Here is a 27370-nt window from a genome sequence, read left to right as displayed (position 1 = left end):
CAAGAGCGACCTCCTGACTATCAATGTTGATGGTGATGAGGCCAACCTGTTTGCACAAGTTTTTGGATGTAAACTAGGTAACTTTCCTTTTACCTATCTTGGTGTTCCTCTTCACTTCTCTAAGCTTAGAAGAGAAGATCTACAGCCTGTACTAGACAAAATCTGTAAGGGGATTGCAGGTTGGAGAGGTAAACTTCTTTCATATCGGGGGAGGCTTATTCTACTTCAAGCATGTATTGCAAGCATTCCGATGTATCTTTTATCTTTCATCAAGTTTCCAAAATGGGTGATAGCTGCAATTAATTCGCAGATGGCCCATTTTTTTTTGGAACAATACTGAAGATTCGCATAAATATCATCTTGTTAATTGGGACTTTGTGAGTAGGAAAAAAGAATTTGGTGGTCTAGGGATTCAGAATTTGCGTGAGTTTAATTTATGCCTACTTGCTTCCTGGATTAAGCGATATCACCTTGATAATAACAAAATTTGGAGAATGATAGTTGATTATAAATATAATCTGTCTCCTAATATGATCAGGGCTCAACCGGCACATTGCTCACCTTTTTGGAAAGGTGTAATGTGGGCAGCATCTGCTGCTAAGGTTGGATTTAAGTGGTGTGTGGGTTCTGGTAAGAATGTACTTTTCTGGGATGCTATGACTATTGGATGCACACGGCTCCAGATGGTCGCTCAGGATATCTTGTGCCAGGCTGGCTGGCGGCACAATAGGAGGATACAGTGATGTGTACTCCGTTTTCTTTAGTTCTCTTTCGCTGGTTGATTTTTGTATCAATTCTCGGCGATGACTGAGGTGTAATAACTTTGTGCTATCATACGTTTAATAAAAGGCCGTGTGCATCATCATGATGCAGAAGCCGGGGTTTTATTCCCCATTTCGAAAAAAAAATCTATTCTTTTCTCGGATTTGTACATTATTGTCAATGAACAAATGTGTGTGATTGCGGATGTTTGGGACGGGGTTAATTTGAAATTCACGTTTAGAAGAACTGTCTCGCCTGCCTTATTCGCTAGATGGCTTGAATTAGTTGCCTTGGTCCGAACAATTCAGTTAACTGATTGCCTTGACCAACCTGTGTGGCTTTTTCATCCTTCGGGTGTTTACTCGGTTAAGTCTTTTTATGGGGTTATCAACAATGGCGGGGTTATCCCGGTGCATACTCCCGCGGTGTGGAAATTGCATGTGCCTCCCAGAACGCATATCTTTTTGTGGCTGCTGGCAAATAATAAGTTACTCACGCGTGATAATTTAGATAAGCGTAGCGTTGTTGATGATAAGACTTGCTTGTTTTGTTGTGAACTGGAAACTGCACATCACCTTTTCTTTGAGTGTGTGGTTGCTCGTGTGCTTTGGTGCCATCTTTCTGAGATCCTTAAAATTGACATTGGCGCTGATTTTGAGTCGGTTGCCCGTTGGTGGATCAGTGAGAACAAGAATTCTGTTATTAACATCTTTTCTTCGGTGGTTCTTTGGATCTTGTGGTCAACCCGTAACGAATTATGTTTCCAGGGCAAAAGCTGGCCAGGTGTCAAAAATATTCTCCGAAGACTGTGCTCTATCATCAGGATTTGGAGACCTCTATGTCTGGACAAGCACTCGAGCCTCCTCGACTCCAACCTATTGCTGCTGGACCATATCAGGGAGAGCTGTTGCAAATTGCCTGGACTTGAGCCTTCTGCTGCTGGGCGCCATTGGAGAATCTGATGGCTCAGCTGGGCTCCGTTGATAGTGTTGGCGTCAGGGGATTGCGTGCGAGAAGATGCTGAAAAATGTTCGCCTTCGTTGATTATCCTCTTTTCTTGATGTTTCTCGGTGGTGATTCCCTGTTCTGTCATGTCGCTGGTTCCCAGTCATGTCCAAAAGTTTGGTGAAAAAGTGAGTTGGTTTTGGGTTTAGTTCCCAGTTCTGGGTTTTGTAATGAGAGTCCACAAAGCTCAACCTATTTGTGAAACCTTGGTTGCATGTCAATGGAACCAGGGGGCTTTTTTTTTGCCCCTTTTGATCTACTCCCTCCGATTCATCCATATTAGAGTCAATTAATATGAACCGGAGGGAGTAAAAAAACTCACCCAGCCAAACCGTCTAACACTTGCAGGGCGGAGGGGTAGATGGTAGAAATCAGGTGCCCGCCACGGTCGCCGGCTCGATCGATCGGATTGCCGTACGTGGGGGAGATGTGATGGTGATAGGGCGGCCGCGCTCAGTCAGGCAGGGACGCCCGTTGTCGTTTGCCCTGGCGCAAAGACGCCGTTTGGCTCCATCCCGTTGGCCATTGTACGCGTCCGTGTGTACCATCCATGTCGTGCAGCCAGAGACGGAGACATGTCTAAACGCACGGGCTCGTCCAAGCACGAGAAAGTCTCCACGTACTGCTGGCTCGTGGCTCATGCCAGTGATGCCACATTGTCGCTGATGAGCAATCGAGTCGAGCACTGATTCAGAATGTAATAGCTCTGTCAGTTTGTCACAGCGCCACCCATCGATCAATCCTCCCTGCACCGGACAAGAGCCATCGATCGATCGCAACTGTATGTTGTGTAGCACCTGCCTGATCGATTCGATCCACAAACCGCGTGAAGAGAGATGAGTACGTACTAGACTGGTTACTGCAGGTGCGCTAGTACAGTACACTTACACAGTACAGTAGTATACTAGTACGGAGAGGCGTGTTTTCGCTCATGCAGCATATACTCCTTTTATTTTAAAATACATCTTACATACGTTTTGAAAATGCTGAAATTTTTGAAACAAAAAGTTCCATACTCTCTTTATTTTGAACCAAAAGGTGCAATAGTACAGTACACTTACACAGTACAGTAGTACTATACTAGTACGGGGAGTCGTGTTTCGCTCATGGGAGTATATATACTCTCTTTATTTTAAATACATCTTACATACATTTTAAAACGCTGAAAATTTTGAAATAAAAAGTTCCATACATACATTTTCATTTTCATATGATATGCACCCATAAAGTCGTTTCATGAAAAATCGACTTGTCGTGTGGCATGTATAAACAAGATATTATAAAATTGGTGTTAAAAATAAGGCTTTCACAAGATAAATTTTCTCTTTTTTACATAGACCACAAAAAAGTATTATTTTTTTAGGAAACTTGACGAACACACATATATTATGGAGATGTAAACTTTTGTCAAAAAAATTCAACAGTTCGAAATATATATTTTTGGTAGAGGAAACATATGAGTCCATGGGCCGAATTGATTTTTAAAATAGTATGTAACCTTTCATTGGTATCAAAGGGGAATAGTGTTAGAAATATTTCTCATAAGTTAAGCGGTGGCTTACGTGCCACCATCTCCAAAGGCCAGCCAACAGCTTGTTTTTGTCGACACCTTTTTTTGTTGTTAGAGAACTTTGTGAGTTTTTCGTTAATTTGAAGACGGCTAGTCCTGTATTTAACAAATAGATTGGGTGCGTTCTATCGGGGAAGGATATTGGATGGGTAAAGGCAAAACAAAAAAAAAACACAAGAAAGCCGTCCGCAACTGCCAACTACTTGATGGATGATTCTCATCTTTAGTTTTGCCAAGATCTTTATTCTTGTGCTTTCAGTAGGGTTTATTTCAAGTGATATAATCAATGTGCCGTGAGTTTGCAGTCACGACTGGTTGGGAGAATAGGTTGATCAGACCTTTTTCGATAAAGGGTTGATCAGATCTGCCTTGGCGATCAGGGAGTTACAAAATTTTGGTTTTAGTGTCTGCGTGTGCCGGTTTCAAAATTAAGAAAAAAAAGTGTCTGCGTGTGACGTTGGTTTAGTAGTTTTCGCCCGGGTTTGCTGTTAATTGACGGGACAATTGGCTGCTCTTTATAATTAATAGATTGAAGAAGAAGAATAACTGCCCTCCGTTTTTTGACAAAGAAAATCTATAGACAAGCGGAGAGGATCCAAAGGAGCTGCAGCACTGCGTGCGTGCAGCGAGTAGTTTTCCGTGGCTTCTTTTCCCTTTTGGCTCTGCTGCCTTGTGAATTCTGATGCAGCGGCGTCGACAGAGGTGTCAGCTGTGCGAGTGCGACGCGGGGAAGAAGACGCGCCTAGCGTGGAACTGACCGACTGGTCACTGATCGATCGATATGCATATGCGCGTGCCAAGGTCCATGCATGTTCATTTCGCGGTGGTGCTCGGTTTCATTACTCGTGACGGCCTGACGGCCGGGGTTGCTGCGATAGCGATTGCAACTACGTCGCTTGATTTGAGGGGAGAAATGGAGACGGTCGGGCCATAGACGACGCTAGCTCGTGAGGAGCGTAATGCGACGCAACAACCCAGCCTAGTACGTACAACAACTTGGCCTTCCTCGACACCAGCTGGTTGGGGTTTTTTGTTGTTGCAGATTCGAGGGCCAGGAAGGCGGATTCATTGCTCGCTCGTGACTCTCCCTATCTCGTCCGTGTGAGGTCCAAATTCTGGCAGATCAAACGAGCTAGCTAGTACCAGATAGATCGATCGCGTACGTTGGACTTTGGTTTGAGGGGTCGCGGTGCCGGCCATGTGCCTGCTTTGTTTGTTGCCGTTGCGGAGACTTGAGAGTTGAGATCGAGGAGTTAGAGCATGGCGCGCTAAAAGCCCCGCGCGGCAAAAAAACAGTCGGTTTGGCGCGCGGGCGCTCGCGCGCAGCTCCAGCGGACGCGGGAAAAAAGCGCGCGCGCTAAAAAGTTTGCCGCGCGTCCGCGTTTGCGCTATCCCGCGCGGGAAATCTGCCGCGTCCGCTGCCGCGCGCGCTATATAGACGACACGCGCGAAGCGTCAACTGACACTCCTCCCACGCGTCTTTCTCCCGCGCCTCTCTCTCTCCCCGCCGCTCTCCCTCCCGCGCCGCTCCACCTCCGGCCGTTCCGCCTCGACGCGAAGAAGCCGCCGCGCCGCCGCCCATCCTCCGGCTACCACGGCGTCCGCGCGCGGCCTAGCGGCCGATTCGGCGCGGAGATCCGCTCCGGCGAGAGCCGGATCCGTCTCGGCACCTTCGACACGAGCGCACGAGGCGGCGCGCGCCTACGACGCCGTCGCGTGGCGGCTCGGCCGCTCCCGGCGGTTGTTGAACTTTCACGACGTCTACACGCGCGAGCAGGCGGAGATGCTCGCGCCGCCGCCGCCCGTCATCACGCAAGAGCAGGCGCGCCGGCGAAGGGAGTTGGAGCAGCGCCTCCTCATCGCGGAGCGCGATGAGGCGCTGCGCGTCGAGTGGGCGCGGCGCTTCCCCGAAGACCTCGCCGCGACGGAGGCCTTCTACGCGCAGAAGGAGGAGGAGAAGGCGGCGCTCAAGGCGAAGAAGAAGGCGTGCCGCGAGAAGCGCCGCGCCGAGTCCGCCGCGAGGAAGGCGGCGAGGGCCGAGAAGGCGGCGAGGAAGGCGGAGGAGAAGAAGAACGGCGCAGGGCCGTCGACGATCGTTCTGTCCTCCTCCTCCTCCTTCGAGTGGACGTCGACGCCGGTGTCGGAGACGACTCCGAGCACCCACTCGTCGGACTTCGATTGGGACTCCGAGTAGCTTTAGATTTTCGTTTTCGACTACTATGTCGCGCTGTATCGTTGAACTTTTTAAATATTCGTATTTTCGATCAAATTTTAATCGTTCGTTTGATTAATTTTGAAATTAACGGTCGAAACGCGCTGCAAAATACAGCCTCCGGCGGAGGTGCTTTTTTCCCGCACCAACGCGCGCTGCAAAATGCAGCCTCCGGCGGGGGAAAAATCGGTAGCACGCGCTACCGTTCTGTGCAATAAACGGAGGTATAGCGCGCCGCGATATAGCGCGCCTGTTGGAGATGCTCTTATTGCTCGTGAGGAGAGCTTAACATGTCGCAGCTACCAAGAGTGTATGCATCTGTATGTATAGCTCCTGGTCGGGTTTGACCCAGTACGTACGACGTACGTACGTCGACTTTTAGTAGTGACCGTGCTACTGCTACCTACGCAGAGCATTTGGGGTGAACATCGGCACACCAAAAGGGGTTTTGCATGGATTTGGTTACCGAGTGGAATACCGCGGTTTACCGGCCGGTAAACCAAAGCTCCCAGCCCTCTCCCGTCGATGAATTTCATTGTGTGAAACATCTCAATCCATTTGAATTTCTTTTGGATTTGGGTTTGTTGGTTAGTTTAATCTAAAAACGTACGTACGTGGTTCCTCTCCCGCTACAACCCCTTGCATTGCATGTCCCAACTCATCTATCTGAAGAATTTGCTTCCGCCGCCTCCAAACATCATATTGTAAATGTCTAGATCTTATTAAGTTCGAAATTTGAATTTTGTAAAATTTGGTCCAATATATGGATAGGTTATCTCTTCTTTCCCCGTTGGGGAGTAAATACAGTAGCAATGAGTAGCTTGCACCTACCCGATCGATCGAGCTCGGATAATCCGCTTCTGTATATGCTAGGTACAGTCGGAGATGACTGGCCAGATAGCCATGGGACCTCTACACCCCAACAGCTACCAGGTTGCGCTTCCTAGCATTCATTCATGTTTCTACGGGCGACTCACACGTTTTTTTTTTTTTTGACTTGGACTAAGGCTGGTTTACGCCGGCCTGAACACTTTATAACAACTCACAAAGCTTACAAGGGGCATTACAATATTTTAGAGGACAGAGAGAACGTCTCGCCCGTTCGTACGTACGTCCATCGAATCATGGAACTGCATGCCACGCGATGAGAATGAGATCGTTTTGCTCGAAGAACATTCCGACATAGACGTTGCAGCGCTATTAATCCGCGTGCGTGAACGCTAGCAGCAGCACACGAGGAACGTGTGCATGCAACCACAAGCACTTTCGCCTCTAGTTCCGTAATAATTATTTCACTGAACTACTGAACTCCCCCAGTTGCTTCATTGAAGTATAATTCCTTTGCTCAAGACAGTGTCACGCAGTGCTTTTTTTTTTATACTAATATCTGGAATATATTAAGTAAGGAAAACAAGATAATACAAGAATTGTCCAGATAGAAGACAGTTGTCCCCAAACTTCAGAAAGAACCCTAGCCAAACTAAAATTACAAATGAGCCCTTGCGATCTTCTGGAACATCCAAGATCGGCCACCGCCTAAGCCAACACTTCGACCTCGCCGGAGAGCAAGAAGAGGCGTTGCTGGCCGCAGCCGTGTTGCCGGAGAGATACTGTAGAGGAATGAACCTCGTTGAAGTCGCTGCAGTTTCCACCCGGCAAGGACGTCGGGATCTGAGGGAGATTGACCGCAAACCGGCGGGGGACACGCCCCGCATCTCGCCGATAGTCAGGCCAGACCTACTGGCTGGAGCCAGCAGCGAGGCCAGCAGTAGCTTGTACCGAAGAAGAGGAAGCAGCTGAAGATACGCCTCGAAAGCACGAGGTGTCTGGACTCCTGTACACGGACGCCAAGGGATCCGGAAGACCAGAACCATCGCCCCCTTCCTCCACAAACTTGCCAGCGCTGATGGAGCAACCGACGCGAGCACGAGGAAGCAACTGGGAGGACCAAAATTCGCGAGATGGTGAAGCCCACCTCGCCAGGACCACACCCGCGAAACCAACGCCGTAAGCTCGCCAGCAGAACCCCGAAGAGCGCCGCCGAGGTGAGGATCGAGCACCGGCACCTTTATTCTTAAGCTTCGCCACCGCCGCCACCTCGCCAGCGCCACCCGGGAAACCTAAACTACTATGTACACGCACGGTCAGATCCGGAGCTCCCCTCCACCTCGCAGTGCCCACATGGCCACCAGAGGCGAAGGGGAGCGGCGAATCCGCCGGCGAGACCGAGAACTTTTGAGTATCTCCCTCGATTTACTGTAGTAGAGGATAAGGAGAGGAAGGTAGGTGGGGAGTGTCACGCAATGTTACTTGGTTGAGATCCTCCCCGCAACCCTACGACGCCTGGTGATCGATCGATCCGATCGAAGCGTTGTAGCACTTCCTGATTCATGCAGTTGTGGGACGACCCGCAGATTGTGCTTATGAAATGGGGCGCGGTTGATATCACAGTCATTGTTTATAGTTGTGTTTCTCGAGATTCGGTCCAGCATGACCCCACGTGAAAAAGGAATCTACAGCTGTCATGTGTGTAAAAGCAACATTACTTTTGACATTACTACATGTACCATATGAAAAATTGACAAGAACTTTATAAATACAGCAGTACTTTTCGCAAGACTACATAAACATGGCATACGGATTACATGCACAAATAATAGAGGACTCTATAGATACAGTTCACGAAATCAATTTAAAAAATTAAATATTAGACTCATTTTGAAGAGTTCGTCGGGAGGAAGTCAAATATGCAAACAAAATCTCATTTACATTTATTATGCAAAAGTTATACTCATTTTAGAATTAGTAGTGTATTTCAAAAAAAAAAATCTTTTGCAATTAGTGGTTGAGCTGGCGGATCCCATAAATGAGCATCCCTATGCATGTGAACGGTTGTGATATCAACCGCGCCCCATTTCATAAGCACCATTCCATTTTGGGTTGTGGGAGACAACTCATATGTTATGTGTCACGAAGGGCATGGAGGACATGGTTAGCTGGCGGCCAAATGCTAATGGAATATATTTTGCGAAATCATCCTACGATCTCTTCTTCCTTGGACGATCTACTGTGGCTTAGACAAAGGACATGTGGCGCCTCCCCTGAAGTACAAGCTGCACATCTGGCTAGGCATGAAGGACCGATTGTGGACTGCGGATCAATTGGCGAGAAAGGGTTTGGAGTATCCCAGTGATATGTTTTTTGCTGCGAGGAAGAGGAAACCATACAAGTATACAACACCTGACTCCGCAATGCTGCTATATATGTGAGAGAGGTTTGATACTTCCAGAGGCTTACCCCTAACCCTGACAACACAATATAACGCCGGTGCCCTCGTTCTGTTGGAGGCGGTTGCATTTGCATCATAAGATAGGAAGCAAATGAGACTAAGTGCTAGCTTAGTGGCAAGGCTTATAATTGTGCAACAAGCTTACTTAGGTTCGAGCCATGGGGAGAGCCGAATTAAAAGGTTTTTATCTAGCGTGTATAAATTTCCTGCTGAAGAGGTCACATTGTCTATCTAACAACATATACCCAATGGAGAAAACCTTCCCCCGTTGGTTGACGTTTCTTTAGATAGGAAGCACATGAACTCTCTCGTCTCGTTGATCACTAGAGAATTGCGGCTGTAATGTAATGTGTTAGATGTATATATTTGTATATTGTAGTTTCCCCATATGTTAGAGGACTTCCTGCATATTTGCACATGTACATGTACTATATATTGTGGCCTTTGGCCCCCTGATAATACAACAAGCATATTACCCTAAAAAAACTTGAGTCTTTGACAAGATTGTTTTCATGACAACGGTGTTGTTTCAGCTGATCAAGTCTGAATTCTACCTACGCCTAAAGGTCAAATTGTGTGGACGTGGAAGTGGATCTGATAAGGGAATCACCTAAAACCCTTGGTGTGGGTGTGCTAGGGGTTGAGTTTGTAATATCCCAGGTATTGGGGTTACAAAAATAGAGGAAACAGATATGTGCATTACATTCATGCATAGAAAATCTGGAGAATTTTCGCGCTTTTGTTTAAAACAGTCAAAGTGATCGAGGTTTCTCTTGCATCGGTGGAATTGAGTTAATCATTGATGTGGGTGCGATAAATTTCGACATGACCTTTACGAATTCATGTGTTTTGGGAGAACGAATTTGAATTCAAATAAAATATGGATAATATGAATTCAAATGAGAAAATTGAATTGAATTTTGAATTCCAAACTATAATATGAAATAAAATATGTAAGAGTTAACACATTTGATAAATCAAAATAGATAGATAATTTAAATCGTATTACAATTATCATAATTCAATCATATTACAAGCTACCAAAAGAAATACAAGATTACAAAGAAATAAAAAGAATCCCTAAATCTAATCTGGATCTTCTTATTCTTGATCTCCTGCAAAAGAAACAACAAAGACAAAAAAATGGTTTGTGGGGATTAAAATGTTTGCCTCCACCTTTGGGGAGGCAATGTTACTGTTGGTGACTAGCTATAGGGAATCAATAACTGGTCTGGATCCCCTAATGTTGATTAGAGGGAGTAAATCCAAATTAGGCAACAAGAGACATTCCGAGAAGGTTGATCACTATTCCATCCGAGGCATCAACGAGGCATTGTCATCGACAGTCAGTAATCATATCTTAGGCAACCAGGGACAAGCAGGCAACAACTGATTGATTCAGTTTATTTTTAGGCAATAAGGCAACCATCCTAAATCTCCCTCTAATCTAGCTAGAAACCTTAAAATCCACAAAAAGGTATTTATCCAGATCATGTTTGACATTGAAAAGTCAAAATGATCATACATTTAAAAGCAGCTGTTAATTAAGCAGAAGCTTAATTAACATCATAGTCACACTGGATTTATTTAGCTCACATAATATTAGCCAATAAAGATTAACCACTTGGCAGCACATAAAAGAATGGTCTAACAAGGGATAAAGATCACTCAGCCGTTGCTTGCACTAGGAAGAGAAGCAAACCAACTTGTTAACATACACATGGAGAGGGGGCCACCTGCAAGCAGCACTATCACACGTGCATGCTAAAGTGCTGTCACACACACAGCCAATAGACAGCACTATAAAAGCAAACCAGCACTCAGCCGCATCCTTGTTTTTGCTTTGGCAAAGGCAACACCAACAACTTTTGATCATACACACACATCAGTGGCTATCCAGAAATTCTTAGAACAGCAAGAACACAACCATATAGCCTGGAACAAGCACAACCCATGGAGGAGGTGGAAGCCAAGATCAGCAACAAAGCCAGATCAACATCAAGCAAGATAAAGCTACTCTCCAACAGCAGGTTGTTAGGCAACAAATTAAGCATAGCATCTGTTCTTAGTTTTGCATGAGCACATCAATAAGGGGGGAAAAGGAAATAATACACAGACAACCAATCCAACTACCCTTCCACCAGATTCTATCTAGGAGGATTGGAGGGATTATTGTTTTCTCTCAGTCTTGAATAGAAGTGCTATTCAAATTCATCACAGAGAACTTTAGGCACAAGCAGTATCTGTTCTGATCAAATAAATTGTGCCTCAGCCTTTGCATCATCGGCAGGAGCAAGCATAGATCTGTCCATTAAAATCAACTCAAGCATCACTAAGAGCTTGGAATGGATATTCGCATCATCTGATCATAGCTATAATCCAAGCTTGATAAATCACTATACACAAATATCAATAACACCAAATCATACTAGGCTTATTATTATTACTCTGTGCACACTCTTGTGAGGCACCACAGAGGAACTCCAAGCTAGCAGATGGCACATGGGTATTTGTGCAAGCAAATAAAGTAGGCAGCCAAGATCATAAACTATAACATCATCAGTGGAATAAGGATTTCTCTCAGAATGACATATAAATAATATGCCAAATTCATCACAGTGAATTAAAAGCCATACAACAGCATATGTTCTTATTGATTTAATTATCTAGCACCAGATATCTCCAAGGACTAGGCAGTGTTCATCTTGCACACACAAAAACACATATGTCCAGCACCAGCCAGTTATTGAGAGCAACATCAACATATGGATATTACTTATTAGACAACATCATCATATATGCCTGGATGAATACCTCATCCAAACAGGGGCATCACAAATATATCACAGCAACTAGAGCAACTAGTTATTCATCCACAAGCTGTAGGGAATTACTTGGGGTCCAGAAAATGAATTCCAGACCAACCAAGTGGTGTATAGTCACAACCAAGCCATATTACACAAATAAATAAGCTTGGTCAGCTCAAACCACACCTCACAGGAAGCCATAACACTTGCATCAACTACCAGAACATGGTTCAGCGCTAGAGTATTAAGCAATACCGTGACAGGCTTACAGCACATGCTCACATCAATATAGGCCATAGACAGGGAGGAGAAGGGGTTAACTCACATTGTAGTAGTAGCAGTATAAGAGGCGTTGTCGCAGCCATCGACGCGCCGGGGTTGCGTCGACGACACCGTCCAACCGGTGGCGAGGTTACCACACCTGTAGCACCATCACCAGTACACGGACGCCGGGGTTGCGGTCATAGACGCCATCCGGCCAGCGTCGCGGAGGCAGTAGTCACCACCAACACCACCCCGCTCCACCAGTACATCAGCACCACCACGCACCACCAGAACAGCATCATTGAGCCAGAGATCGATATTGCAGTCGAGGAAGTCGAAGTGGAGCAAGAGATCAAGGAGGTAGTCGAGGTCGAAAGGATGAGCAGCCGGAGGCATGGCAGCTGGGGCCGTGCCGGCGTGCAGAACCAGGACCGAGCTAGGGTTCCCCGGGGGCGGGCTCGTATGAGAAGAAGGGTACCCAAACAAAGGGGATCCGAAGGAGGAGATCATGAGAGAGCTCTATAGGCGAGTGGCGGCGCCAGACTTGGCCGGCGGCTGGCCGGGCGACGGAGGCGTCTGACTAGGGTTTCGGGGTCAGGGCGACCACGAGAGACAACAATAATCAAATCAACCAGGGGGAGATTGTTGAGCACGTCGAGGCGAGCAGGAACCCCCGGCTCGCCGGCGCCGGAGTTGGCCGGGGGCTGCCGAGGAGAGCGGCGACGCTGCCAAGCCAGGGAAGTCACGAGAGGGAGGCGGTGACCGTGTGCGTGCGTGTGTGAGAGAGAGGTGAGCGAGAGAGTGGGGGTCGGGTTGGGTTAGACCCAACCGACTCGGGCCTTTGGGCCAGGCCATTGGGCCAACCCAATACACCATTTGGGATATATTATTTTATTTTATTTTTATTTTTTTTTAAAAAAATCCTTTTTAAACATTTAAGAAGATCAAAAGGAAAAACTATAAATAGAATTGAGTATCATAAAATGACCTCTATAAATAAAATAGAAAACAAATACTTAAAGTTTAAAAGAACAACAATATGAATTTCCTCTAAAATTTTAGAAGACCAAATTTTAAATCTTAAACTATTAAAACCTAAAAACTAAGGAGATAATTCCTTGTTTCAATTCTTCACATAAATAAAATATTAAATATTACTTCACATTAATATGCCATATAAAACAACAATTGTTTCTTAATGGTTATATTTAATCACATGAGAATCCAAATTGACCATTACTTCAATTAAAACCCTAAACCCTAATAGTATTTATCATATTTAAGTCTTTTGAAAATAATATAGTGTTAAATCCCTTATTACTTCTATCTTCAATTTAGTAATAATATCTACCAATTATCATGTTAATAATGGAATCAAAATTTAGAAACCCTAATTCTAATATAAACAAGAATCTTGGTTTCATCATTTTATGTGATCATCCTAAAATAGTTCCAATCCTAAAACCCTAGAGGTTTAGCCCATGTGATCATAGCCACTTCACCTTTACATGTAAAACCTTAATAAACAACCAATGAGTGCATACTCATGATCCACTAAAATAAAACTAGGTACAATTCACATGAGACCATCATTTCATGTCTTTATTTTTTGTTAACACCTATATGATCCACTAGTGCCACCTAGATATAAACCCTAGTTTGATACCACATGTTAGCACTATTGATCACCATGCCTATATACCACACCATTGGAATCCTCCTAAACCATCAAACCCTAGAAGAACCATGGAGATCAATCCTAGTACCAATATCTTGTGTAGTAATACACATCACATGCTCCTATTCCACTGAACCCTATTCAAGAAGTGATAAACCATCTAGTTTAGAAGCCATTAAGCATTACTTAGTGAAACAATTGTGAAGCCATAGTAAACCCTAACTTATAACAACACTTTGACCATCATTCTTTGATATGATATCCATAATCAACCATAGTAATAAATTTGCTAATACTTGCTATGTATAGACCAATTCTATTTAACAACCCAACTAGTTCCTATTAGTGAACTAAATGAATCCAATAATAAACCATAGAAAGCCATAGCTCCTATGCATAGTAGTTCATATTCTTATTTAACCTGTTCTTCAAAAGTTATTCTTTTGAAGTACAAATGTTAATCAAACCATAGAAGCCATAGTTCTTATTTGAAATACTTACTAGTTCTTAATTAACATGTTCTTCAAAAGTTATTCTTTTGAAGTATAGTATAAGTAATCATCAACCATGATCTGTAGAACTTAAAATTGACAACTGTTCTTTACATATTATTCCATCACTATTCTGTATGTGTATGATTGTTATGATGTCTTATATCACTTGATTATGATGCTAATATAACCAAACCCTAATAAGAACCTTATTTGAGAACCATTCTAAAAAGTGCAACACACCCTAAAGAAATCTTTACAACTCATACATCCTAAATCATCGAGGTTAGGTGTAACATCCCAAAATTTTCCAAATTTTGGAATGTAAAAATAAATAAATTAGTTGATTGAATTGTTGTCTTAGGTTGAAATTTCACAAAGAATTAAAACTTTTTGAGTTTTATTTAAAAGCCTTTTTCCAAACTGGAGTTATATAAACATTTGTTTTCAAAGTATTTCCAAACCAAAACTATTTCTATTTTATGATTTTGAAATCATATAAGATCTTATTTTGAGACAAAAAGCCCAAACCTTATTTTGAAATAGCAATGCCCAAGTAGCCATATGAAACTTTATATTTATAATAACATTTTCATTGAAATTGGTTTTGACCAATATTATTTTTAGAAAAGTCAATTGAGTCGTTTTCGACTACAATATCAAAATCCATGTTTGAAATAAAACCGCAAAAATGTTTCAATTTCTGCAAATATATTAATCGATTGATTTCAATAAATCCAAATGATGTTTCTTGTTTCTCAAAATGGCCTATATGGCAAGTGTGTAACAATGTACCTTTTTTATATTTTAAACTGCAAGAGTAATCTTTAGTACCCAAAAATCATACTGAGCAGATTACAAATTTTACAAAGTTTATTTAAATTAATTTGGTGGCCTAAATCGAGTTATTCAAAAGATACCAGAGAAGAATGAAAGAAAAAAAAAAACAGACCGGCCAGGCCAAGCTGGCCCAGCCGGCCAACACCAGCGCTGTGCACGTCCACGCAACAGACCAAAGCAGTCACGCAGCAACCAACCTCCCCCATCTTTTTCAATCCTTTTTTTTTTCTCTGGCACGTGGGTCCTGCCTGACAGGTCGTCCCCTAGCTCCAACAGAGACCACGAACTGTACGAGTTCGTCTCCAGAACTAACCACCAAAATCTCCGGTTCTCGCTCGATCTTTACTCGTTTCGCACGAAATAAAATTCCTATAAATACCCCAACATCTCCTCCTTTCTTTCCCCTTTGAAACCCTAGAAAAATAAGGCCGCCATGCCGCCAGATTTCACCGTCGAAGATCTTTTTTCGATAAAGACCGTCGCCGCCATTAGATCTTTTTTTCGAAGATCTGCCGCCGTCGCTGCCATTAGAGCCCGGTTGAGCTCGAACTCGAGGTTGCAGCACACCCCGCCTCCCCTTTTTATCCCTATGTTTTTTTTCGGTCGACCACGTTATCCTGACCCTTTTTCCCCATCGGCAGAGCATAGCTTGCAGTTCTTTGCCAGAGTATCGCCGGAGTTTGTCGCCGCCGAAGTCTACATTCACTAGCAGCCGCCGTTCTGGAAAGAGAGAGTTGACACGAAGGTGGCAAACGGTCTCTCCACAAGGAGCCGCTCGTCGTCGTCCACAAGGAACCGCTCGTCGTCGTCCACTTCACCGGGTCCAAGAAACACCGGAGCGGCATCGCTGGGACGCTCGCAGCCAGGCGCCGTCCACATGCTCAACGTCCTCCAACACTGCGAACCGGTAACGCTATAGTCACATTGTATCGTTAAGTCTGAAGTTTCAGATTAGATAAAGGAAGATCCATCTTAAACCATCAGATCTAATCTGAGCATTCACGTCAGCCCAATTAAATGAACCGGCAATGGACCGATCGGTTTGAGTTGTACCAGCTCCTAGCTCATATCTAACTTCAAAATTCTATAACAAATTATCTATAGCTCGGTTTTAGGTGACGTTTCTTGCGTTGAGTTTGTAATTAAATTATCTACAACTTTCGTGTAGAAAGTTTTTCCATCCGATAAACTTTTCCGGACAACTTTTCGTACAACATTAAAATTTAACCGCGACATGTTTAATCTTGTAAAATTCATAACTAATGTTTGGAAACTCGGATTCTAACAAATAATATGTCGTTGAACTCACAAAAATGAGGAGAAGACATCGATGCAAAAAATATGACTTTTGAATTGTTTTCGAATATTCAAATTTAAATATGTAAGTTGGAGTATTTTATGCATGGTTCAAATTATATAAATTTAAATCAAACGATTCCTATTGCAAATGGAACTTATTGATGTCCCCTGTCCATTAACATCAGTGTCTAAAACTTATAAAACTATTTGCAAGTATTCAAGTCTAAATATGAAGACTTGAGTAGTTTCGACATAACTTAAATTCTATAAATTATTTTAAATTGATTCCTTATGCAAATGAATCATATCAAAACTCTCTATCCAGTAGAATTTCTGTTTAGTTTAGTTGAATACATTCACTTTACATTGTTTCATCTCTAAAGTAATATCCTTCTATAAGCCATATCACAAAGTCCAAAGATCATGTTGTTCCATTCATATTCTAATGCCTCTATATTACTCGTCAATATCCATCGAAACCATTGTCATAATTCATTTTTGTAAACATTGAGGTTGAAGCTTAAACTCATAATTCAATTTTCCCAAAGTGAGTCATATGATAATAACCCATCTACCAAAATCATTTAAATATTTCATCATGTCCAAGATCATATCTATCCTAATTATATTTTCCTAGTTCACAGTATTCAAACTACACATTCGTTATTTGATTAAATTGTGACAAATCTTATTTATAGATTTTCCATGTGCAAATGTTGTGGAGACACTCTACACATGTGTTGAAAGCGACATCTTTTAGAATCTTTGTTCTACATCTTGAATACCATTAATGTCTATCCAATCTCATGCCATTCGATCATATTTATTAAGCTTGGGCTATTCAAATTACAAATGAGTCATTTGAGTAATTAAATATACCATTAGTCCATACCCAAGCCCTTGTGTAACTTAATAGCATCTAACTTTTCACCATGTGGAATCTATGTGATTCTTATCACATGGACCATTCTAGTTTTGTATGTACCTTTGTAACCAATCTGTCTTTTTCTATTGGTCATTGATGGTACTTATCTTTCTAAGTAATTGAGCTCATCATTCAAATTCTCAAATCATATCCTGCAAGCCATACCTTCAATTTCTCATTTATTCATAAATTAAATGGAAACTAAAATACAATGCATAACAACTCTTTGTTTGTCTTGCTTGATTTTGTTGTTTGAATGTGTGTTTATGTTGTGTTACTTGTATGTTATAGTTGTACGGAGAGCTACGAGTTTCGATTGAGAGAAGAGCAGAATTCTTCAGATACCAAAAAGGCAAGTGTCACACACCGTCTTGTCCTACTATTTTTCTATGCACTTTGTAGTTATTTTCAGTAGCTATTCATGTGTAGGATTGTTTTAAATATATATATTGCTATGCTATGATCACCTAGCTATTAGAACAACCACATGTTCAACACTTGTTCTTTGTCGCTACCGTATTGTAGTATGCTTAGCATTGCTATTGTAGATGCGTGGTTGGGATCTCATGATGTGATATGTGGTATTGTGAAAGTATGATTTTATGTAATAAAACAATCTAAGATAATGAATCATCTGGGTGGTAAGTGGTAATGCTTGGTTTATGTTGAGTGGTTACACCGGAGTCATGTCTATGGCGGTCGTGTGTATCGCACTTGTGGTTGGCCACCCAGAAACAAAGAGATTTGACAGGTTTCTATTTTAGTAGCTTCCAGTACAACCACATGCTATATGGGCTCTGGCTAGATTGAGTAGGTTGCGAGAACTCTACCCAATGTACAGAGGGTGGTAGGTGTTGGTAGGACGGAGCGCGTCCATTGTGGTTGAGGTATTGCTTCTGAAAGGTCTTGTCCTAGTCGACATCTGTCCATTTGAGCAAAATGCGCATCATGGAAGAAGAACAGACTAGGTCATGTGGGGAATGTGTACAGCCTCTCGAGAGTGTCAAACTAAGTACTTAGCCGTGTCCCCGGTTATGGACATTATGAGCAACTAGAGTCTGGAACTGTTTGGAGGATCTCATCATTCCAATTTCATAATAAAACTTGATGGGACAAACAATGGGTTTAGGAGCATGCAAAGCTAGGTCGTCTTGTGTTTACATGGGCCTATGCTAGCATGTCCGTAGATGTTTAGGAGCATATGAAGCTAACCGTCTTGCGACGGCATGGGTTATGCTAATATGTTCCTAGACGATGTTTCTGAAAAATAAAAATTGGTTATAAAAGATAGGTAAACTATTGCTTTTCGCAAAAGATGCTAAACTCCACCTACCAAATGAGCACGTAGTTGTTAGGCGCCATTTATATATCCACCAAATAGTGACATTTGCCAATACAATTCCAAATGTATTGACCCTGCGTGGCTGCAACGTTTTATGTTGCAGATATTCCGATGAACGAGTGAGGTTCGATGGTTAGGGTTACGAGTCTATACTCGACATGCTCGCCTGTGGCACATGAAGACGAAGGACTCCATGCTGTTATGGTTCGTTGTGAACTCTGATATTGAGCTAGCTTTGTGCTATGCAATTTGTAAGTTATTATGTAATTTTGGATCATGCGATGTAATAAAGGACCTTTGTTTCTTGGTATTACATCTTAAACTGTGTGTGCTAGCGATTGATCCAGGGACTAGCACTATTAAGCACAGAGATTCAACCCGTACCGGGTCGGAATCGTTACAGATGGTATCAGAGCATTGTGTTGACTGTAGGTTCGTGACCCTAGGTTTGAAATAGTAATAGGAAGACCTTAGGATGAAAAATATATCTAGTCCAATTTTTATTAAAAAGATTTTGCATTTTGAACTTCTTGTATTCTCATCTACTTCACCTTCAAAAGTATTTCCTCTTACCTTAGATGGCCCAAGTCTTGAAATCTATCAAGGAAGGACTGATGATGACAAGTCCCTTAAGTGTGAAGATCGATGCTTCATATGTTTTTACTCGACTCAGCATGATGCAACTTCATGGAAGGCCAATGAAGAACTTGGAGAAGACTTTGATGCATACTTGACAATTCGAAAGATACACCATAACAGTAGAAGAAGTTGAAGCATTGAATGCAGAAATAGAATAGACCACCACTTATTAGACCAACGATATTACAATAAGTTGTGATCATACTAACTTGTGGTATGACCATAATAGATTTTGTTTTTGTTTGAACTAGTTTGCTTGATGTGATGAATGCTTGGTAGATTTTGTTTGTAAGATAAATTGCCTTGATCTGTTTTTTTGAGGGTAGGGATTCTCTTTAGATCTTTTCCATCTATTCTCATCTATACCCAACCCCGAAATTATTATCTTGGCAAATCGCCATGAAGATAACACTAGTGAAACCAACCTTGATGTTCCCTATCTAGATGAAGAAGCATAGAGTGTGAGATATGTAAAACCCTAGTTAAGTATCGATAGAAATGTTTTCAAAACAATTCACTAATGGGAATTGAAACATTGATTCAATTTTCCATTGAAATTTTGTCAAACTGGCGAGGGTGACCAAGAGTTAGAATGCGAGATGAACCAAACTAAATACAAGATAATGATTGGGTGCGACATGGATTGGCCCCCATGACGACTACTCAAATTGTTCACTCTTGTTATGAGGAATGGTAAGTCTAGAGAGACATACCTACCATAGAGATGACGTTGAGCCTGAACCTTAGGATGCTAGAATAATATACCCTTATATTAGGCAAGTGTTGTCACATATAGGACTACAATGAGTTTGAAGTACCAACCACTAGTGAAGAATAGTGGAAGACTTCCAATGATACCGACAAGTAAGAACATGAAGGATGCCTTAAGGCACTCTCAAATCGGTCTTCTGTTTGACCTCAAGAGTGACCCCTTAGGTCAAAACTAGTTCAACCACCATCCCATAAGGATTAGAAGCCTAACCAAGAGGAAAAAATATACTCAAGTCACTTTGAAGAGATATGATGTTCACTACATGTGAATAAACAACCACCTATTGGATATTAACTCGGAAACCATAGAGGTTTTCAAAAGATGACCTGGTGTCAAGTCATATCTTAGGATGTGCCAAGTTATACCCAAGATAATCTTAACCTAAACTCAAGACCTAAGACTACCTACAAAAATTCTTTTAAGGGTGGTAGCCCACCCCAACATATCCCAAACCCATCTTTCTTTCTAGCCTTTCTCGAATCTCGGGGACGAGATTCCTTTTAAGGGTGGTAGTCTGTAACATCCCAAAATTTTCCAAATTTTGGAATGTAAAAATAAATAAATTAGTTGATTGAATTGTTGTCTTAGGTTGAAATTTCACAAAGAATTAAAACTTTTTGAGTTTTATTTAAAAGCCTTTTTCCAAACTGGAGTTATATAAACATTTGTTTTCAAAGTATTTCCAAACCAAAACTATTTCTATTTTATGATTTTGAAATCATATAAGATCTTATTTTGAGACAAAAAGCCCAAACCTTATTTTGAAATAGCAATGCCCAAGTAGCCATATGAAACTTTATATTTATAATAACATTTTCATTGAAATTGGTTTTGACCAATATTATTTTTAGAAAAGTCAATTGAGTCGTTTTCGACTACAATATCAAAATCCATGTTTGAAATAAAACCGCAAAAATGTTTCAATTTCTGCAAATATATTAATCGATTGATTTCAATAAATCCAAATGATGTTTCTTGTTTCTCAAAATGGCCTATATGGCAAGTGTGTAACAATGTACCTTTTTTATATTTTAAACTGCAAGAGTAATCTTTAGTACCCAAAAATCATACTGAGCAGATTACAAATTTTACAAAGTTTATTTAAATTAATTTGGTGGCCTAAATCGAGTTATTCAAAAGATACCAGAGAAGAATGAAAGAAAAAAAAAAACAGACCGGCCAGGCCAAGCTGGCCCAGCCGGCCAACACCAGCGCTGTGCACGTCCACGCAACAGACCAAAGCAGTCACGCAGCAACCAACCTCCCCCATCTTTTTCAATCCTTTTTTTTTTCTCTGGCACGTGGGTCCTGCCTGACAGGTCGTCCCCTAGCTCCAACAGAGACCACGAACTGTACGAGTTCGTCTCCAGAACTAACCACCAAAATCTCCGGTTCTCGCTCGATCTTTACTCGTTTCGCACGAAATAAAATTCCTATAAATACCCCAACATCTCCTCCTTTCTTTCCCCTTTGAAACCCTAGAAAAATAAGGCCGCCATGCCGCCAGATTTCACCGTCGAAGATCTTTTTTCGATAAAGACCGTCGCCGCCATTAGATCTTTTTTTCGAAGATCTGCCGCCGTCGCTGCCATTAGAGCCCGGTTGAGCTCGAACTCGAGGTTGCAGCACACCCCGCCTCCCCTTTTTATCCCTATGTTTTTTTTCGGTCGACCACGTTATCCTGACCCTTTTTCCCCATCGGCAGAGCATAGCTTGCAGTTCTTTGCCAGAGTATCGCCGGAGTTTGTCGCCGCCGAAGTCTACATTCACTAGCAGCCGCCGTTCTGGAAAGAGAGAGTTGACACGAAGGTGGCAAACGGTCTCTCCACAAGGAGCCGCTCGTCGTCGTCCACAAGGAACCGCTCGTCGTCGTCCACTTCACCGGGTCCAAGAAACACCGGAGCGGCATCGCTGGGACGCTCGCAGCCAGGCGCCGTCCACATGCTCAACGTCCTCCAACACTGCGAACCGGTAACGCTATAGTCACATTGTATCGTTAAGTCTGAAGTTTCAGATTAGATAAAGGAAGATCCATCTTAAACCATCAGATCTAATCTGAGCATTCACGTCAGCCCAATTAAATGAACCGGCAATGGACCGATCGGTTTGAGTTGTACCAGCTCCTAGCTCATATCTAACTTCAAAATTCTATAACAAATTATCTATAGCTCGGTTTTAGGTGACGTTTCTTGCGTTGAGTTTGTAATTAAATTATCTACAACTTTCGTGTAGAAAGTTTTTCCATCCGATAAACTTTTCCGGACAACTTTTCGTACAACATTAAAATTTAACCGCGACATGTTTAATCTTGTAAAATTCATAACTAATGTTTGGAAACTCGGATTCTAACAAATAATATGTCGTTGAACTCACAAAAATGAGGAGAAGACATCGATGCAAAAAATATGACTTTTGAATTGTTTTCGAATATTCAAATTTAAATATGTAAGTTGGAGTATTTTATGCATGGTTCAAATTATATAAATTTAAATCAAACGATTCCTATTGCAAATGGAACTTATTGATGTCCCCTGTCCATTAACATCAGTGTCTAAAACTTATAAAACTATTTGCAAGTATTCAAGTCTAAATATGAAGACTTGAGTAGTTTCGACATAACTTAAATTCTATAAATTATTTTAAATTGATTCCTTATGCAAATGAATCATATCAAAACTCTCTATCCAGTAGAATTTCTGTTTAGTTTAGTTGAATACATTCACTTTACATTGTTTCATCTCTAAAGTAATATCCTTCTATAAGCCATATCACAAAGTCCAAAGATCATGTTGTTCCATTCATATTCTAATGCCTCTATATTACTCGTCAATATCCATCGAAACCATTGTCATAATTCATTTTTTTGTAAACATTGAGGTTGAAGCTTAAACTCATAATTCAATTTTCCCAAAGTGAGTCATATGATAATAACCCATCTACCAAAATCATTTAAATATTTCATCATGTCCAAGATCATATCTATCCTAATTATATTTTCCTAGTTCACAGTATTCAAACTACACATGAGTTATTTGATTAAATTGTGACAAATCTTATTTATAGATTTTCCATGTGCAAATGTTGTGGAGACACTCTACACATGTATTGAAATGCTGACATCTTTTAGAATCTTTGTTCTACATCTTGAATACCATTAATGTCTATCCAATCTCATGCCATTCGATCATATTTATTAAGCTTGGGCTATTCAAATTACAAATGAGTCATTTGAGTAATTAAATATACCATTAGTCCATACCCAAGCCCTTGTGTAACTTAATAGCATCTAACTTTTCACCATGTGGAATCTATGTGATTCTTATCACATGGACCATTCTAGTTTTGTATGTACCTTTGTAACCAATCTGTCTTTTTCTATTGGTCATTGATGGTACTTATCTTTCTAAGTAATTGAGCTCATCATTCAAATTCTCAAATCATATCCTGCAAGCCATACCTTCAATTTCTCATTTATTCATAAATTAAATGGAAACTAAAATACAATGCATAACAACTCTTTGTTTGTCTTGCTTGATTTTGTTGTTTGAATGTGTGTTTATGTTGTGTTACTTGTATGTTATAGTTGTACGGAGAGCTACGAGTTTCGATTGAGAGAAGAGCAGAATTCTTCAGATACCAAAAAGGCAAGTGTCACACACCGTCTTGTCCTACTATTTTTCTATGCACTTTGTAGTTATTTTCAGTAGCTATTCATGTGTAGGATTGTTTTAAATATATATATTGCTATGCTATGATCACCTAGCTATTAGAACAACCACATGTTCAACACTTGTTCTTTGTCGCTACCGTATTGTAGTATGCTTAGCATTGCTATTGTAGATGCGTGGTTGGGATCTCATGATGTGATATGTGGTATTGTGAAAGTATGATTTTATGTAATAAAACAATCTAAGATAATGAATCATCTGGGTGGTAAGTGGTAATGCTTGGTTTATGTTGAGTGGTTACACCGGAGTCATGTCTATGGCGGTCGTGTGTATCGCACTTGTGGTTGGCCACCCAGAAACAAAGAGATTTGACAGGTTTCTATTTTAGTAGCTTCCAGTACAACCACATGCTATATGGGCTCTGGCTAGATTGAGTAGGTTGCGAGAACTCTACCCAATGTACAGAGGGTGGTAGGTGTTGGTAGGACGGAGCGCGTCCATTGTGGTTGAGGTATTGCTTCTGAAAGGTCTTGTCCTAGTCGACATCTGTCCATTTGAGCAAAATGCGCATCATGGAAGAAGAACAGACTAGGTCATGTGGGGAATGTGTACAGCCTCTCGAGAGTGTCAAACTAAGTACTTAGCCGTGTCCCCGGTTATGGACATTATGAGCAACTAGAGTCTGGAACTGTTTGGAGGATCTCATCATTCCAATTTCATAATAAAACTTGATGGGACAAACAATGGGTTTAGGAGCATGCAAAGCTAGGTCGTCTTGTGTTTACATGGGCCTATGCTAGCATGTCCGTAGATGTTTAGGAGCATATGAAGCTAACCGTCTTGCGACGGCATGGGTTATGCTAATATGTTCCTAGACGATGTTTCTGAAAAATAAAAATTGGTTATAAAAGATAGGTAAACTATTGCTTTTCGCAAAAGATGCTAAACTCCACCTACCAAATGAGCACGTAGTTGTTAGGCGCCATTTATATATCCACCAAATAGTGACATTTGCCAATACAATTCCAAATGTATTGACCCTGCGTGGCTGCAACGTTTTATGTTGCAGATATTCCGATGAACGAGTGAGGTTCGATGGTTAGGGTTACGAGTCTATACTCGACATGCTCGCCTGTGGCACATGAAGACGAAGGACTCCATGCTGTTATGGTTCGTTGTGAACTCTGATATTGAGCTAGCTTTGTGCTATGCAATTTGTAAGTTATTATGTAATTTTGGATCATGCGATGTAATAAAGGACCTTTGTTTCTTGGTATTACATCTTAAACTGTGTGTGCTAGCGATTGATCCAGGGACTAGCACTATTAAGCACAGAGATTCAACCCGTACCGGGTCGGATCGTTACATTAGGTTACGCTCGGGACGATTGCATCTCATACTATGCATTATAGCATCTTTGCCAGTTCTTTAAACATTGTCCTTACCGGACGATGATGGTATTTCAGAATTTGGAGTTATCACGTATCGAAGCTTTTGCCTGCATAATCTTGCAGTCAAGAAAGGCAAGTTCATCACTTGCTCATGTCATTTGAGTATTTCTATCAAATTACTTGCAAAGTATTATGGTTATCACTATTGCATAAAAACCAAAACCACTATTTTCATAACTATGAATATGACTATGTGGTGGGCAATGGAACCATGGATTGTGTTGATATGGTGGAGGTTCCATTGCAAGGGTTTATATCCATCTAGGATTAAACAACAAATGTCGCCAGTGATTCTTGTGCCGTAATACCCGTGTTAACCATAAGATCCGGAGTGGGACGGAGTAGTCAAAAGTGTTTCCACCTCTCGTTCATCAACGGATGCGCTTACCGTAGCAGTTGTGTCTTGCGGAACAACCGGAGGGTGGGGATCCCATTCTAATTCCCCACGGTAATGCTTTGCATACCATAGCAGTTGTGTCTTGCGGAACAACCGGAGGGTGGGGATCCCATTCTAATTCCCCACGGTAATGCGGTCTATGATGGGTTGCAGCTACCGGCGTAGGAGTGTATGGTAGAGCCCAGCACTGTCGTCGTGGTCGGGGTCCACCCTGAAATCTACGGGAATAATGGGACCGGCGTGGACCCAGGGTCGGGGCATGCAACAACAGGTGGGTGTTCGAGGTAGCGGAGGAACATGATTGGCTAGACCTTATACCGGGCCTCACACCATAGGAAGTGTGGACGGGTCATTCCCGGTTGGCACCAAGGTTAAGATCTCTTATGGGTAAAGCAACACACCTCTGCAGAGTGTAAAGAACCGTGACCTGTCACTCCTGTTCGGGATATGGAATCGCTGAACGCGGCGGAAAGGAGCTCCATGAAGTTCTAGTAAACCGGTGAAGGCTGACGGACATAGTTCTTCTGAATAAAAGCAACCTTTTGAAGAAATGGTTATGAAAACTTGCATTGGTATTAGACTTTCTGGTCTAATGCTGTAGCTAGTGCATTAAACACCTCTTTCCTATAATGAACTTGTTGAGTACGCTCGTACTCATCCCACTCTTAAATCCCCTGCTTAGATATGGAAACCACGAAGAAGGATCTACAGTGCAACTCGAAGGCCGAGGAGTCAACAACTACTTCAAGAGACAAGACGCTGTCAGAGGAGTCAGATACCACATCCAACAAGGAGAAAAACCTAGTTTAGCCATAGAAGGGAACTAGCTTCCTAAACCTAGCTCCTACTTAGCTAGAATCTATTCATAGCCTCTATAGCTAGTCAAATACTCTACAAATAGAGTTCGTGATAGGATTAGACTACGAGTCGTTCTTCTGGAGTTTATTTGCAGATTTACCTCATTGTAAAGTAGGAGGCTGTGATGATCTTATGTAACCGAGTCAATGTTGTAATTCTATAGACATGCCTTGGACCCGCATATGTTTCTGTTGTACCACTCTGAGCGATATAATACTAGTGGAACGGTGTTTCATTGGTGTTATATCAGACTTGCATACTACACCATGCAGTGGTATGCCGGGTCACCACAATTGGTATCAGAGCAAATGCTTTGACCTTAGGATTAAAACCCTTTAAAGGAGACCTATAGGATTGGTAGTGTCTATAGGAAGTTGTCCTAGGTAAACCAAATACTTTTTATGACTTAAGATGGGTATTCACTTGAGAATAATCCTGACACACTTGAGCCAACATTTCTTACCTATCTGTCCTAAGTGAAGTTAGTTAGATAATTCTAAGTATGTAGTATACCATAAAGTTCTTAAAACAATAGATGAGTAGATCACAGTTGGTATACAATACATGATAGTCCAAAGAGAGGATACAACCACAAGGAAGATATCCTATTGGAAGATGTGTACCAACACATGTTATGGTCAAGTAAGAGTTATCCAGAGCTGTAATAGGAGTTATATCAAGTGATGAAGATAGTTAAGATATCCTAATAGAAATTGTAGATCAAGTTAAGTAATGAGTAAGTAAATTATCTAAACTTGTAAAACAACTGATAGTAAGTGATAAATATGAGTTATATGAAGTAGTATAGACCATGATGAGTCAATCATGGGAGGTAAGGAAGAGAGATATGAATAAAATATGCCTACTTACATGGTAGAGATAGAAATTATATATGATTCACCTGAGAATCGTTATGTGATGGACTAGAATATTATAAATACTTAGGAGGAGTTTGATAAGAATTTAGACGCGAAAAAATAGAGTAAGATTTGGGTTCCAAAAACCATGGGAACTGTGTCTAGTACATCAGAACCCTAGTTGTATGGTAAGAACATATGGAAGTATATGAGTGATACGTCTCCGACGTATCGATAATTTCTT

General features: G+C 41.7%; 2 long non-coding RNA genes across 2 annotated transcripts; both read left to right on the top strand.

The window, feature by feature from the left end:
* The first annotated feature begins 15108 nt into the window (after window positions 1-15108).
* Window positions 15109-18797, top strand: LOC127332616 (uncharacterized). Its single transcript, XR_007870558.2, has 4 exons — window positions 15109-15473; window positions 15560-15825; window positions 17434-17494; window positions 18588-18797. It is a non-coding gene; the product is annotated as an uncharacterized lncRNA (long non-coding RNA).
* Window positions 18798-21149: 2352 nt separating this feature from the next.
* LOC127332617 (uncharacterized) lies at window positions 21150-24930 on the top strand. The gene is made up of 4 exons (XR_007870559.2): window positions 21150-21514; window positions 21601-21866; window positions 23479-23539; window positions 24633-24930. It is a non-coding gene; the product is annotated as an uncharacterized lncRNA (long non-coding RNA).
* Window positions 24931-27370: the final 2440 nt, after the last annotated feature.

Source organism: Lolium perenne, chromosome 2 (genome assembly GCF_019359855.2).
Source record: "Lolium perenne isolate Kyuss_39 chromosome 2, Kyuss_2.0, whole genome shotgun sequence".
Taxonomy (NCBI): domain Eukaryota; kingdom Viridiplantae; phylum Streptophyta; class Magnoliopsida; order Poales; family Poaceae; genus Lolium; species Lolium perenne.
This window is presented reverse-complemented; position numbering and strand designations above follow the sequence as displayed.